This window comes from Onychostoma macrolepis, chromosome 17 (genome assembly GCF_012432095.1).
Source record: "Onychostoma macrolepis isolate SWU-2019 chromosome 17, ASM1243209v1, whole genome shotgun sequence".
NCBI lineage: Eukaryota > Metazoa > Chordata > Actinopteri > Cypriniformes > Cyprinidae > Onychostoma > Onychostoma macrolepis.
In genome coordinates, this window is record NC_081171.1 from 11,513,409 (window position 1) to 11,527,616 (window position 14,208).

General features: G+C 37.7%; 1 protein-coding gene across 3 annotated transcripts in view; it reads left to right on the forward strand.

The window, feature by feature from the left end:
* chst15 (carbohydrate (N-acetylgalactosamine 4-sulfate 6-O) sulfotransferase 15) overlaps positions 1–8,999 on the forward strand; it is a 119,704-nt gene extending 110,705 nt beyond the window's left edge. For all 3 annotated transcript variants that reach the window (XR_009266642.1, XR_009266643.1, XR_009266644.1), the window contains one exon: positions 8,963–8,999. The gene's annotated coding sequence lies outside the window, so the exon portion shown is untranslated. The remainder of the gene's footprint in view (positions 1–8,962) is intronic.
* The last annotated feature ends 5,209 nt before the right edge of the window (positions 9,000–14,208 follow it).

A 14,208-nucleotide genomic window follows, 5' to 3' on the forward strand; every position in this document is an offset into this window, starting at 1 on the left:
ATGGGATACTTTTTTATCCCCGTGTTCACCAAACCCATCTTGAGTGTTTGCTGCTAAAAAGCTCATTTTTTTAGTTTAATCTGACCATAGAATCCAGTCCCGTTTGAAGTTCCAGTAGTCTAGCAAATGAATATGCTGGAGTTTGTTTTTGGATGAAAGTGTTTTCTTTTCTATAATTTTCTTGAAACCTCCCAAACAACATGTGGTGATGTAGGTGCTGTTTGATCATTTTTGAGGTTTCTGACTACAAGACTCAACTGTTTTCTGCAATTCTTCAGCTGTGATCATTGGAGTGTCTTTGGCCACTCAAACTATCCTCCTCACCTTGCTTTAAGACACAATAGACTCGCGTCCTCTTCCAGGCAGATCTGCAACATTTTCTGTTGACTGGAAATTTTTCATTATTGCCCTGATGGTGGAAATGGGAATTTTTAATGCTTTAGCTCTTTTCTTACAGCCACTTTCTAATTTGTGAAACTTAACAAACTTTTGCTGCACAACAGAAATAGATTCTTTGATTTTACTCCTTGTGATGTATGATTAAGGGAATTTGGTATATTATTATTCCTGTGAAACAGGAAGCCATGGCTGGATAATTTCATGTTCCTAGTCACCCTGGATTAATAAAAAATGCAAATATGAATGGGCATATACTTCAGAGATATTTTAATCATGAGAATTTTTTAGGGGTACCAATAATTGTGACCATTGTGTACCAGAGAAAAATATTCATTTCATAATGTGATTTCCCCCCACTTTTACTTAAACATTTTTTTTTTTTTTTTTTTTTAACATTTTTGAATGAAAGATCAAATGGATAAACAATGTGGAGTTATTTTCACAGCCTTCTTTGATCATATTTACCAAGGGTATGAATAATTTTGCACACAACTGTATATATTAAATCTGTTTTAAAACTGACATTCTTTTCAAGACTGAAATTAATCATTTCAATATTTATTGTGTGGGGGAAAAATGTATTTATATTAGTTTTTAGACACATATATGACACATTTACATTTCATTTTTAGACACATTTATGACCGTCCTTCAGTTGTGCTGTCATCTCCACCACAACCCACAGTTCAGCCTAGAAGTTTTTTTTGTGAAGTTAGTATACTTGGTTACCCCAGAGACAACAGTGTCTTTAAAGAGTGTGCTTGCGATTAAGTCTGATACATGATGTGTGCAGAAAAACAAGAAATATCAAGGTAAATATCGCAATTATGCAAAAAGAGTGGGGAAAAGTATGAAAATTAGCTTAGCTTGAAAATGACCAAGACAAAAATTTGGCCTTCCTATTTGAAAAATATTAAAGCCATAATTTCCACCTTATCTTAAATGATACATTGTCTTGACTAGCATTTTGCTATGAAAACAACATCTGTTTTTTCAGGGAAACAATTGTCCTGTGCTACAGTACATGTATATTCACTGTTGGACGTTGTTAGTAGATAAAAATAAATAAATAAATAACCTAGTTAGAGTGTAATTGTTTTCAGAGTTTATTTTAGTTCACAGGTTAAAAAATGCTCATAGTCAAAGAATCACCACCTGATTTATTCACCAAAATGTATACAAGCTCTAACTGGTGTACTGTTTTGTCTCGTGCAGTGTTTATCTCCAGATGAAGTATATTGTATGCAGAATGATAGTGTTTTTGTCAAGCAGGTTACAGCAGCAATTGTCAAGTCAGTTACTCCGTTTACCAGATGAGGGCACTGCAACCAAGTTCTGAAAGTCTTCACGGCTTCCTCAACACTCACAGGAGCCATTCATTCTGTTTCCTGCTGTGGAACGTTCTGGGAATGTCCCTTTACCTGTCAACACTATGGACGGTCAGGCAACACAAAAAGAGTTTCAGAGAAAGTGTACAGAACATATGAAGCCAAGGTTTCAAAGCCCAACACACGTGTTCTGAAAAATACTACACTTATAGATTTTCAAACTCGCCTTTTCCCACTTTGCAGGCAGTCTTTCTCCGCTCCTCAATGTAACAGCTGACTCTCCAATGCCTGACTCCTCCTGATCCTAAGGTGAACATCGCCAATTAGTCCTGGGAGGACGCGGTAGGTTTGCATTGTGGAGGGTGGGTGTCATGTTCGTGTTGTGGGGGGATAGAAAGCTTGGGTGCTCCCTGAGGTAATCCGCACTCAGGGCTGATAAAGTGTTCGACAGGCTCAGTGGAACAAAGGCGGCCAGATATTCTTACTGACGCGCATAGTTTGTATCGTCTTTTCAGCGTGAGCTACAGCAATCATGGCGATAGGACTCTGGCAGGCATTCAAAAGCAGGCGAGGCTTTGAACCCTGCCTGGCCCGGTTGGATTATATTTTACACCTGGGGTCTGCTGAAGGACCCATATTAGCAGCACAATGCCGTTGCCTTTGAGGGGTTTAAGGTATTATGTGGCTGTAAGAAAAGGTCAGTTTGACTGCGGAGGGGAGAGGGAGGCGACCTGCGTAGTGACAGTATGGCACTGGGACATGACAAGGGGGCGCTTTGTGGTAGAACAGGTCTTGGCTGGAGGCGAGCCTCAGATACGGCAAGCGGTAGCAAATAGTGAGAGCTGCCACTTTACCTTTCCGCAGTAAATGAGATGTGTGATTGTCAGAGTTTACCTGTTTTTGTGCTAATGTTTAGATATTAGTTCTGCTCAACATGTACGTAATGAGCCACCTTGGTTTGTTTGGATAGCCAACTCGGCCACTCGATCAGCGTCTTCCTGTTCGTCTCTCCCTTCATCTATTCAATCCCGTATGTTCTTTAATTTCCTCCATTAACACAGACATATCAACATCTAATTACTCTCTCTCGCTCTCTCTTTCTCCCTCTTTCAGGTTCTCGTTTGCGCCATCCGTTCGCAAGGTGCTCGTTAAGCGAATGTGCTTAATTATATAAGAAGATAATTGCATGTAAATGCAGGGCCTAAAAGCTGCAGCGCTGGCTGGCGTACGTTGGCAGGATGACTGAGAGCTGGCTTTCGCTACTCTGTTTGTTTATTTTAGAGTGTGGTGATTACATTGAATCTGCTAATGAAGCTAATATGTCGGAGTCTGAGTCCAAGGTGGCGACTGCCCAAATTGGACACAATTAGCATTGGGGCACAAACACACACACACACACACACACACACATTCACGCAATGGTTTGTGGTGTCCAGAGTGTTATTGTGTATAATTTCCATACTATTAAGGCCTGACTCGTATTGCATTAGACACATTTGGCAAAGACTTACTAGCTCAATGCGATCCAAAGAGACCGGCAATATTGCTCCCCTTTAAGCCGTTTGAGACTTTGTTGTTGCCATGAAGTCCTAAACCGACATCAGCATGGTTATTTACCAACCATTATTCTGTTTTCACTCACAAATTAACATGCAGGACTAACTAGAATTCAACATCTTGTTTTGTTGTCCACTTTATTCTCGTATTAACTGCAGTCTGTTGCTTGTGCATTCAGACTTGCCTGTAATGATGAGGTTTAAGCTCTAGTCAATTTCAGTGGATGTCAAATGAAGGATTATTTATTATGTTTTAAGCAGCAGAAGTCAAGGGGAGCGGGCAGGGAGAGGGCAGCCCCAGAGGGGTCCTTAGGGATGTTCCTTTGGTCCTGATGACATGCGTCGTCCATTATGGGGTTTCAAGGGACTGGCAACGGAGGGGGGGTTTATGGGAAGGGTTGTCGCCCTCGGCAACAGAAGGCGGTCCCCCCCCCCCTTTGGGACTGTCAACGCTGGGGCCTTCTTGAGGAATCCAGTTGTCCTAAAAACACACACACACATAAGCTCCCAAGTCCCAAATCAAGACACCAAACAGATGGTTACATCTTATATCTACTTCACTCAGCCTCATCGCAATAAAGAACGAAATGCCGAACTGGTCTTGGATCTGACAGACTGGCAACCTTCTACGAATTCCCAGACAGATGCTCCGAGTTCAATACTGACCCCCAGCTTTGTACCCCAAGAGGGCCTTCCGTCTTCCCACTGGGATGTTACATAAAAACACGATATGTTATTTACAAAGAAATATTTGTAAATGGAGGATGAACCGGCTGGCGATAAGGTCCATGTCAGATCCCAGTGCCGCATTGCCCTTCAGAGACCGAAACATGAACCAAGAGTTGGATTAGCGAACGTGAAATGGAGGGAAGAGAAGTAATACGAATGGATAAAATGAGTGCAGGGCGGTTGAAATGGACGGATGGATGTCAACGGAGGTTGGCCACAGACGCCTGTACTCCACCGCGACTGTCTGCACAGCTAAGACATCCTTACATTTTCTGCCACCTCCATTTCTGCCGTCTCTGAGTCTAAAATGCAATCATGAATCAATAATTACACATTATTACGATAATTACGAGCACATATAATGACAGTAATGGGCTTCATTCACCCCATCCGTTATTACTTACCGATGAAGTATTTATTGATCAGCTTATAACTATTGGCACAGCTCTTTAAAAGGGATTTTTATTGACTTTATACATAAGTGTGTGTGTGTGTGTGTGTATATATAACATTCATTTTATGTGCAGCATATATTTATAAGAATCCTTTAAATATAGATATGATATGAGTACTGTATATAAAATATGTAAGTATTTATAGACATTAAATAATTTATATAGATTTGTATAAATGAAATATCTATATATTTACATACATATCTAAATATATCATAATATAAAAGCGATGCTATGTGAAGTATCTGTAATGACTGTAATGTCACACGAGTCTAGAGTGTGATATTCAGGTAATGTTTGCATGGCCTATTATTATTATTGAAATCAATTTAAACTTCAATTAATAGGGAGCTACTCCAGTAAGTTTCTTATCATGGTTTGGAGAGAAAAAAAAAATTGGGAAATTTTGCTCACATTTTTCTCCTTGCATATATTTGTCTCACACTCACACAGGGAAGAAAAAGAAAAGACAAAAACCAAAGGGTTTTATCCTCTCTAATCTGAAACTGAAATAGATCAGAAAGGGCGTCGATCAATCAGGATGCATTAATTTCTTATTTTCATATGCACTCTGGTTACAGTGATGCAGGTCCTGAGGTGAGGCTGTTCCTGGAAGAGCCTGGTGCTTTAGGAGCTGCCTCTTTGAGATAATGAATTGACGTTTCGATTCAATGGCCTTTATGCTCAGCCTCCGTGGAAACAAATATGCCCCAAGAAACCAAATATTGTAGGGAACTGGTGGACAGAAGAACCAGCCATTGATTTTACCTCTTCTCTCTCCCGCTCTCTCATTCTCTCTCTCTCTCTCTCTCTCTCTCTCTCTGTAATTTTTTTTTTATTGCATAGTGCGTAAATGTTGAGTTACAGAGCATTTACACCACTTTAGCCCAGAGAAAATTATAGTAATATACAGAATGTAAAATTAGGATTATGTTTAGTTTTTCTCATCAGAGACTTGATTATCACCCTAACTTATGTTACTCTAGGCTATTGATTTTCTCCAACTTATATTACAGTAAAACCCTTTTAAATGGATCCAATTATTCAAGATATCATCCTTAATGCTGAAAAACAACTTCAAACTCTGAGTTTTGAAAGCAAATGTCCAACGCTGCCACCAGATGGATTATAGTTATTCTCCAGAGTGAGGAACATCATCTCTATGCATCAAACACTTCCGTCCACTCTCCATCAAAAGCATTTTATTAAGGTTTCTGTCATGGCTGTGGGCTGATCCATGGCGGGCTTTGGCGGACAGCATCTTTTGGATTACGAGGAGTTTGTGTGCAGAGGGCAGACACCTGATAGCCCCCGAGGCGCTTTCCAGCAATACATAACCAGCCGCACGCTTGATTCTCTTTGTTGTAAACAGACTGAGGATTGTGGCCTTGTCTTGATCCTGGGTCTTATTCCATGATTTGCCATTCTGACAGATAGAGGCTCTGTTAAAGATTAAGTAATTGCCAATCTGGTATGAAACTGATCTTGCGGTGACACTTTACGATAAGGTTGCACACGTTGACATTAGTTAATGCAGTGGGTAACACGAACTAACACTGAATGATACTTTACAGCATTTATTAATCTTTTTGAGCATTAATTTATTAAATTGTATATTTTATTAATATGTTTAAATACATTTGGACTTTATGTACTTCATTATGATTTAACATTTATATTATATTATTCATCCATTTTCAATTATTAGTTAATGCAGTAGGTAACATGAACTAACATTGAATGATACTTATCATTTATTATCAACATTTATTAATTTTTTTAATCATTTATTATCAACATTTATTGTGAACATTCATTTATTAAATGTATAAATACATTCTGACTTTATGTAGTTTGTTATGAATTAACATATATTATATTATATTATCCATCCATTTTCAAAGGGGTTTATATTTTCACTAACAAGCAATGAATGCTGTAAAACATTTTCTAATAATGAATGATAACGTATATAGTCTTATTGTAAAGTTATAATGTTTAGTTTGTGAGTTTGAGTTGCATGTAAAAAAAAGACTCATTTATATTTATTTTAGATTGATAAATGTGTGTACATAGGGGGAGAGCACATGAGTCTGGCATGTTTGTGCTTGGGTATATTAGTGTTTGTGATGTTGATGAACTGCTCTGTTTATCTTATCTGATGAATCATACAGTAATTGATTGTAATGAACTCAATTGTTTTGAATACCCTGCTCTTGGCAGCCGGCTGGATGGTAGGTAAAAACCAAAAGAAGCATAAAATGTCATTCTAGAATAATGAGCCACTTAATATTTAAAGCAGCTACAGTCTTTTTTTTATATCTGTTTCCCGTGAAAAAAGAACAGAACATTAGGGAGGATGCAAGAACTGAAAAGTGATGAATATGACAAGAGTTTGAGTGAGAAGGGCAGAGAAGGATGAGTCAGGGTCACGTCCAGTGTGTGTATGTGTGTATGAATGGGGGTGGGGGGGCGTGATGGTTTGGACGTGTGGACAAGGAGACAGCGTGTGGTAGACTGTCTGCCTCCAGCTAGAGAATTTGAGGCGATGCGGTGAGCTAATGTGAGTAGAGAGAGAGAACAAGTGAGCGAGAGTGGAAGAGAGAGTAAGAGAGGAGGTAAAATGTCATGTCCCTCTGTTGCCTAACAATTAAATGTGGCACCTCAAGCAGATCAATTTAATTTCTCTCAGCCGAGGGCTTTCGTTTCCCTTTCGCTCGTTTTCTCCATCTCTCTTCCTCCTCTGCCTTCTCTGCTATCATGCGTTCTCTCGTGCTCTTTTCGGATGACTTTCTATTGACCCGTTCCTCTCTCTTTTCGCGTCTCCCGGCGCTGTTTTTGGAGATACTGTTCGGAAACAAAACACCATAATAAAACAGCACTTGAAATATCAACATAACCCTCGGCTAATTAGACTCTGGCTAATGGGGCCTAATTGCATCTGCTCAGAGTGCCGAGTCAGTTCCCTGTACTGTAACCCGATGCCCCCTGCTCTCCCGCCTCATTGATGGAGTCTGTTCTGTAAAGTAAAATGCAGTTAATTTATCGTAAAATCTATTAAAGGGACGAGTAAAAATAAGTAGGGGGGAAGAGGCGGAGATCAGATGCGTGGGTGATTAACTCTTTGTTTTCTGTCTAAACAGGATTTTTTTATGCACGTCAGCGGCCTATTGAACTGAGGTTGCGAGTAGCATCTCTGTGAGAAATAGAGAGTGAAAAAGGAAGAAATGGGAAATGGGGGTGTGTTGTATTGAGGCTCTATTTCAGAATAACAAGTGCATTAAGAGCCACATGCTTTTAATTTCATGTAATTACACCAAGGGGACAAGAGAAAGGTAGTGTGTGTGTGTGTGTGTGTGTGTGTGTGCTAGTGCTTGTTCACTGAGAACAGAGCAAGCCTGGCCTGGGCTTTTATATATTTCTGCTCTTTTATAGCAACCCCCCCTTTGTCACTGCATTTTTTTCTCATTCTCAAAAGAAAAAAAGGATTTGGCCCATTTTCAGTCTCAAACGAGACAAAACAAGCTCAATAAGCACAAAATGTACTTGTTTAAATTACCCTTTTCCCCTATGTGAAAAACCATTAAGCTTGCTACCGCGAATAAGTTTTTTTTATTCTTCTTTTCTTTCTTTTTCGCCCCTGTCCTCTGTGTTGCGGTTTTGCCCCTGATAACAGCTTTTATCAGATTTTGTTATTAGTCCATTAGATGGTGATAGTCGTCGAGTCTAATTCTGTTTTTCATTGGACAGTTCGCGAATTGAAAGCGCGGCGAGAGGGCTTTAGTATTTAGACTAATGTGCTTTCGATCTCAATGCAGTGTCCATTTAAGTGCTGTGACCAGGATGTTTATTGAGAAATGTGTTTTTAATCTTGTGCTTGTTAACCAGCCGCTTGACTGGGTAAAAGGAAAAGCACGGAAACACATCTCAAATGAAGCCTCAGCCTTAAATCATAAATGATGGTCTTTCTCGTTCTCTGCGACCCGGGGTGGGAGGGAAGGAATGGAGAGAGAGACAGAGAAAACAAAAAATAAGAGCGGAATAAAACAGAAAATGTAATCTTTTCATTTTTTTTAAGGTTCCTGGCACTTTTCATCTTTTCACTTATCATTTCTCAGCCAGTCTGATATACCAGAGCAGATCTACACTAAGCACTTTCTTGGTTGGCATCTTAAGTATATCTTCTGGCTGTGAACGCCCCACAAAACTTGTTTTCTAACCCCGTTTCCCTGTGTTCTAAATGATATCAGTTCCAAAATTCTGTTGTATCTGTTTGCTACTCATATAGCTACTTTGAATCAGTAGCTACAAGCTAATAATAATTTGAAGTGTTTAAACTACAGTCAAGCTACCATTTAAAAAAAAAAAAGTAGTATACTAAAATTATGCAACCATACAACACTCAAGTATTAAAGCTATATATTTTCATAATTGTTGAGACACTCTAAAAATATGTCCCTAATGTCCTAAAAATATTTTCTTTTGTGTTCCACAGAAGAAAGAAAGTCATAGAGGATTGGAACAACATGAGGGTGAGTAAACAGTGACAGAATTATCATATTTGGGTGAACTACCCCTTTAGGTAGAACTAAAAATACAACTAATAAAACTATAACACGTGCTAAATATAGCCAACAAGTATATCTAGTATATTCTAGTATATCTAAATATCTAATTTAGAAAACATATTGCACTTTTTTCTTTGCGAGGCCTTAAATACATCAGTGAATAGTTGTAGTAAATTGGTTCGGTTGTACAGTTTATAAATCAAATGAAAACAGCTTAATTTACCAGAACTGTCCAAACAAATCTATTCACTAAAATGAATGAGTGCATTAGAATTATTATTCAGCCCACTCAGCTGCAGTTTCAGACAATAAGATATAAAAGCAACTGTTATTGTACTAAAATGTGGTTATACTATAAAGTGTTATTTTAAGGATTAATTTTAGCTGATTCCCTTAAACCCTTAAAAGTATAGTCTGGTTGATTCAGTCATTAAAACTGATATTTTTGACTTTACTGTATACACTACTGATCACTATTGATATTTGTTCAAAATAAAAGTTGAAGAGTAAAAACGGTCCTAAATAGGAATTTATTCCTGTGATGGCAAAGCTGAATTTTCAGGAGCCATGTTTCCAGTCTTCAGTGTCACATGATCCTTCGTAAATCATTCTAATATGCTGATTTGATGCCCAAAAACATTTCTTATTATTATCTATGTTGAAAACAGTCGTGCTGCTTATTTTTGTGGAAATGGTCATTCTGTCACTTTTGATCAATTTAATGCAAATAAAAGTGTTATTTTCTTTAAAAAAAAAAAAAATACTTACCCTAAACTTGTGAACAGCAGAGTAGATGTTTCTACATAAAGCACATTTTTAAGTTTTTGGGGCCCTGAATATTGAGTAATTTTCAAAATATATAAGTTAAATTAGTAGGAAAGACACTTTTTGTTACTCAAAAGTGTTCATTATGTTTGAGATGGAGCATTTAAAACAGCCTAGATAAGGTAATTAACAGTCTTTAGTATTTGAATTTGAATCCCAACCAGAGTGTGGGCTAATACACAAGCATTTAAAAAAAAAAAAAAGATTCCTTGACATCTTTTGAGAAGACTGTGTTCTCTGTAATCCTATTTCCCTCATTTCTAGAGAGGCTTGTCTCGATGACCTGGACAATCAGACTTTTTTTGTGCATGAGTGAATCATTACAGGCTTCGGTCTGTGTAAATGCACACATCAGGGCTTTAAAGGCACCCCATCATTTTCCCAACACAATCTCAATAGGTCTAATTGGCTGCAGCATATTTTAATTGGAGCCATATTGATTTGCGAGGGCCTGTGTCTGCAGAATTGTCCGACAATTACATAGTGCTTTTGTTCGAGCTTAATTTTGTTTCATTTGTCCAGACATAAACCGTCCACCCCTTCATCTGCCAGTAGGAGCACTGGAGATCACTGACAGATAATTATAGTGCATGTCTCTGTGTGTTGGCTGCTCAGTTCAAATACAGACTCTCAGTTTCATTAGGCTTCAGATCTGGCCTAAAATCTGGCCCACACACACACACACACTCCTGTATTATTGCTAATTCTTGTCGTGTGGTGCATCTATTCTGTCCCGTTGTTGGCGTCCTAATTGGTCTGGCCTCACAATGGTCATACTGGCAAAGAGGAGGCCTCTTCCCACAAGTCCATTTGCTTCAGTGTGTGGAAAACATTGTGTGTGCATGTGTGTGTGTGTGTGTGTGTGTGTGTGTGAGCAACGCTGGGTAAAAAGGAAATCAATAATGTTTCATTAGAGCAGCGATGTAGCAGTCTTTTGCCCGTGCATGGCTTAATTATTCTTTTCTAGGCGTTTGCTTTAATTGGCAGAATAAAAGAGTGAAGTGGAGAGAATGACTGCATTAGCATATCTATTAGAGACATGGCCACAAGTACACACACATCTTCACGGCCATGAGCTCACCCCAGTAACCTTACACACTCACACACACACACTCACACGTGTTTGTTTTTTCCATTATGGTGTGGACTTTCTATTCACTTTCAATGTTTTTATAGTGAGTTAATGATATTTTCTATTTTCTGCTGACCCCTAAAACCAAACCCTTTTTTAATTTTATTTATTTATTTTAATATTTCACTCAAAAATAAATATTCTGTCATCATTTGCACACTTTCATGTTGTTCAGTTCCTGTGTGAAGAACACAAAAGAAGATATTTTAAAGAAAGTTTTTGTCCATACAATGAAAGCCAGTGGTGTGGAAAACGCTGAGGCATTTTTCTTTTGTTACACAGAAGAAAGAAAGTCATACAGGTTTGAAATGACATGAAGTTAACTAAATGATGACTAAACTATTCATTTTTGGGCAAACTATCCCTTTTTTGCATGTCTCTTTAGCTGTTTTTCTTGTTGGGTCCATTGGCTGCGTCCCACACAATGTTGATGATTTTTGCTCACTTTTGCTCATTTGAATCAATTATACTGATTTCAAGTCTATTGAAGAAGTGTTCTCTATTTTTCTCTGTCTGTCTTTCTCTCCGTGTCTTTCTCACCACGCTATCATGCCAAAGCGACAGTGACTAACGGCCCGCGGTAGATGAAATATAATGATTCTCTTGGAAGGAGACAGACACTTTGAGCTGTCTGGTCTCCCCTGGTGGAAACACGCACACATGCACACTTTAACTCTCAGATCCGGGGTTAATCACTCTATCAGTGTAATGAAGTACTCACTGACAGCTGTAAGCAAGCTATGTAGATGAACTTCCCTCATCAATTTCTGCCACTCTCCACGCACACAGAATAAATCTCCATGAAAACCCTGTCTAGAGAGGTAGACGCATAGACACGTTCACTGAGCATGTGTGTGTATGGGGAGGCTGCTGTGTTTATATTAGATTTAATGTTAGATTAGCACACACATGATTTGACTTTATAATAGGCTTTTGTTCCCAATAACTGCATATTTAACACTTCATAAACTATGTTTGTAGTATAAGGCCTCCATGTTGGCAATGGCATTTCATTTGAAATAATGCATGTATCAGTCAGCTTGTGAATTAAATATTTTACTATTAAAATATTATTAAAACTACTATTAATCTACTATTATGTTGTCCAAAACAGAATGTTTAATTAGAATGTCTTAAACAAAACTCTTGTCAGATTTGTTCTGCTGATCTTACTAATATTCAACCATCAATTGGTTTTTTTTGATAGCATTGTGGCTAACGTTAGAAAATTCTTTTTTTTTAAATTAGAAAATGGTATATTATTATTGTTGTTGTTGCAAGTGTTGTTGTTAATTAATTGATTTTGGGAATATGTTATCAAAAATGTAATAATATAATATAATATAATTAGTGCTGTCAAACGATTAATTGCGATTAATTGCGATTAATCGCATCCAAATAAAAGTTTTGTTTACATAATATATGTGTGTGTGCTATGCTTATTTATTATGTATATATATAAATACACACACATTCATGTATATATTTAAGAAAAAGATGTTACGTTTATATATTAAATATATTTATATATGATATAATTTAAAATAAGTACATTTTAAAAATATATGCTGTATGTGTGTGTCTTTATATATACATAATAAATATACACAGTACACACATATATATTATGTAAACAAAAACTTTTATTTTGGATGCAATTAATCCTTTGACAGCACTAAATATAATTAATATAATATAATAAATATATTATAATATAATATAATTATTAATGTAACAATATTGCTGTAGCTGAAACACTAGAGAATGGTGCTAGCAATGCCAAGGTCATGGGTTCATTTCCCAGGGATTTTATGCACTGATAAAATATATACCTTGAATACAATGTAAGTCACTTTACATGAAAGCATCTGCCAAATGCATAAATGTAAATAATATAATATAATATAATATAATAATTGCTAGAACCTTAAAAAAGAAAAAAATATGTGCAACAAGCTAAAAAAAAAAAGGACAAGAAAGAAAAAATCTACTGTCCAAAAAAAGAAATAATAACGTTAATATTGTATGTGGTTCTGAAGCACAAAAAAGAGCAAAAAACCATTTTTCCATGAATGGTAGTAATTTTTTATAAAATCGCTTCAGTACAGTGGTCTGTTTTCCTTTCAGCTCTGGAACCACAGGTTACGGCGTGCAGGATATTCAGTTTTGAAAAGCTTGATTTATAATTTGCAGCATTCCCATCTGCCCGTAGTTCACTGTTCGCTGAACGGACAGATAAACCAGTTAGCAAACACTTTTCCCCACTGTCTGTTGTTTTGATAATCACCCATAATAGCATCTAGCTTCAGTATGGTCTTTAAACCTGATTTACTGTCTAATGGAATAAGAGAGACTCAGAAAAGACAGAGAAAGAGAGAGAGAGAGAGGCAGCCAGTCACTACATGCACCTTTTGGGTAATGTCATTAGACATGTTTTGAAGAATAAATTAAATCAGCCCTAAATTGTGCTCTCAAGTCAGACCAGGGAAAAAAAACAGATAGAAAAAAGGGAGGGGGGGGGGAAATGAGTGGACCTCATTGAAAAGAGAGAGAGAGTCATATTTGAACCTCTCGCAGGGAAATGCACTTAACCAGATTAGAACGGGCCAGTGTGGATGGATGGGTACGGTAATTGCGCTGGCTGTAATGGGTTCCTGTTGCCCGTAGCAGACAGTGGGCAGTTCAGTGGATAATGCGGGTCTCTGTAAGGTTCGAGGACCTTACAGGCTCAACCTGTGATTGGGGTCAGATCTGTGGATGTCAGCTGATAAAAGGTAACCCCACTCACGAACCCACAGGTCACACATAACCCCACCGCCACATCGCAGGAGAGTGTAAAACACACACGACTACGTTATTTAAGTACGTTCAGACAATTATGTGAGGTAAAAGTACATTTCTTCATGGTGAACTAACAAAAATTGCAAAAATGATTTAACATTTACAGACAAGTGCCCTTGTTCCAGTCCAGATATTTCCTTAGATGTACCGCACAATAAGAGTCATTGAACCCTATAAACAAAAGACAGACTATCTGCTCTTTTCTGTTCTGTCTAAATCTTATTCTTCCCCCGCCCAGTGATGTCTGTTTCACGTCTGTTTTGGTTGTCCTAAAGACAGAAACATTATCTACACTTAAACGAATTCTAACTTAACCTGTGGGATTGCTTTAAAATAATCACTTCCTGTCTGCAGAGGGCTTGGGAAGTACGCTGT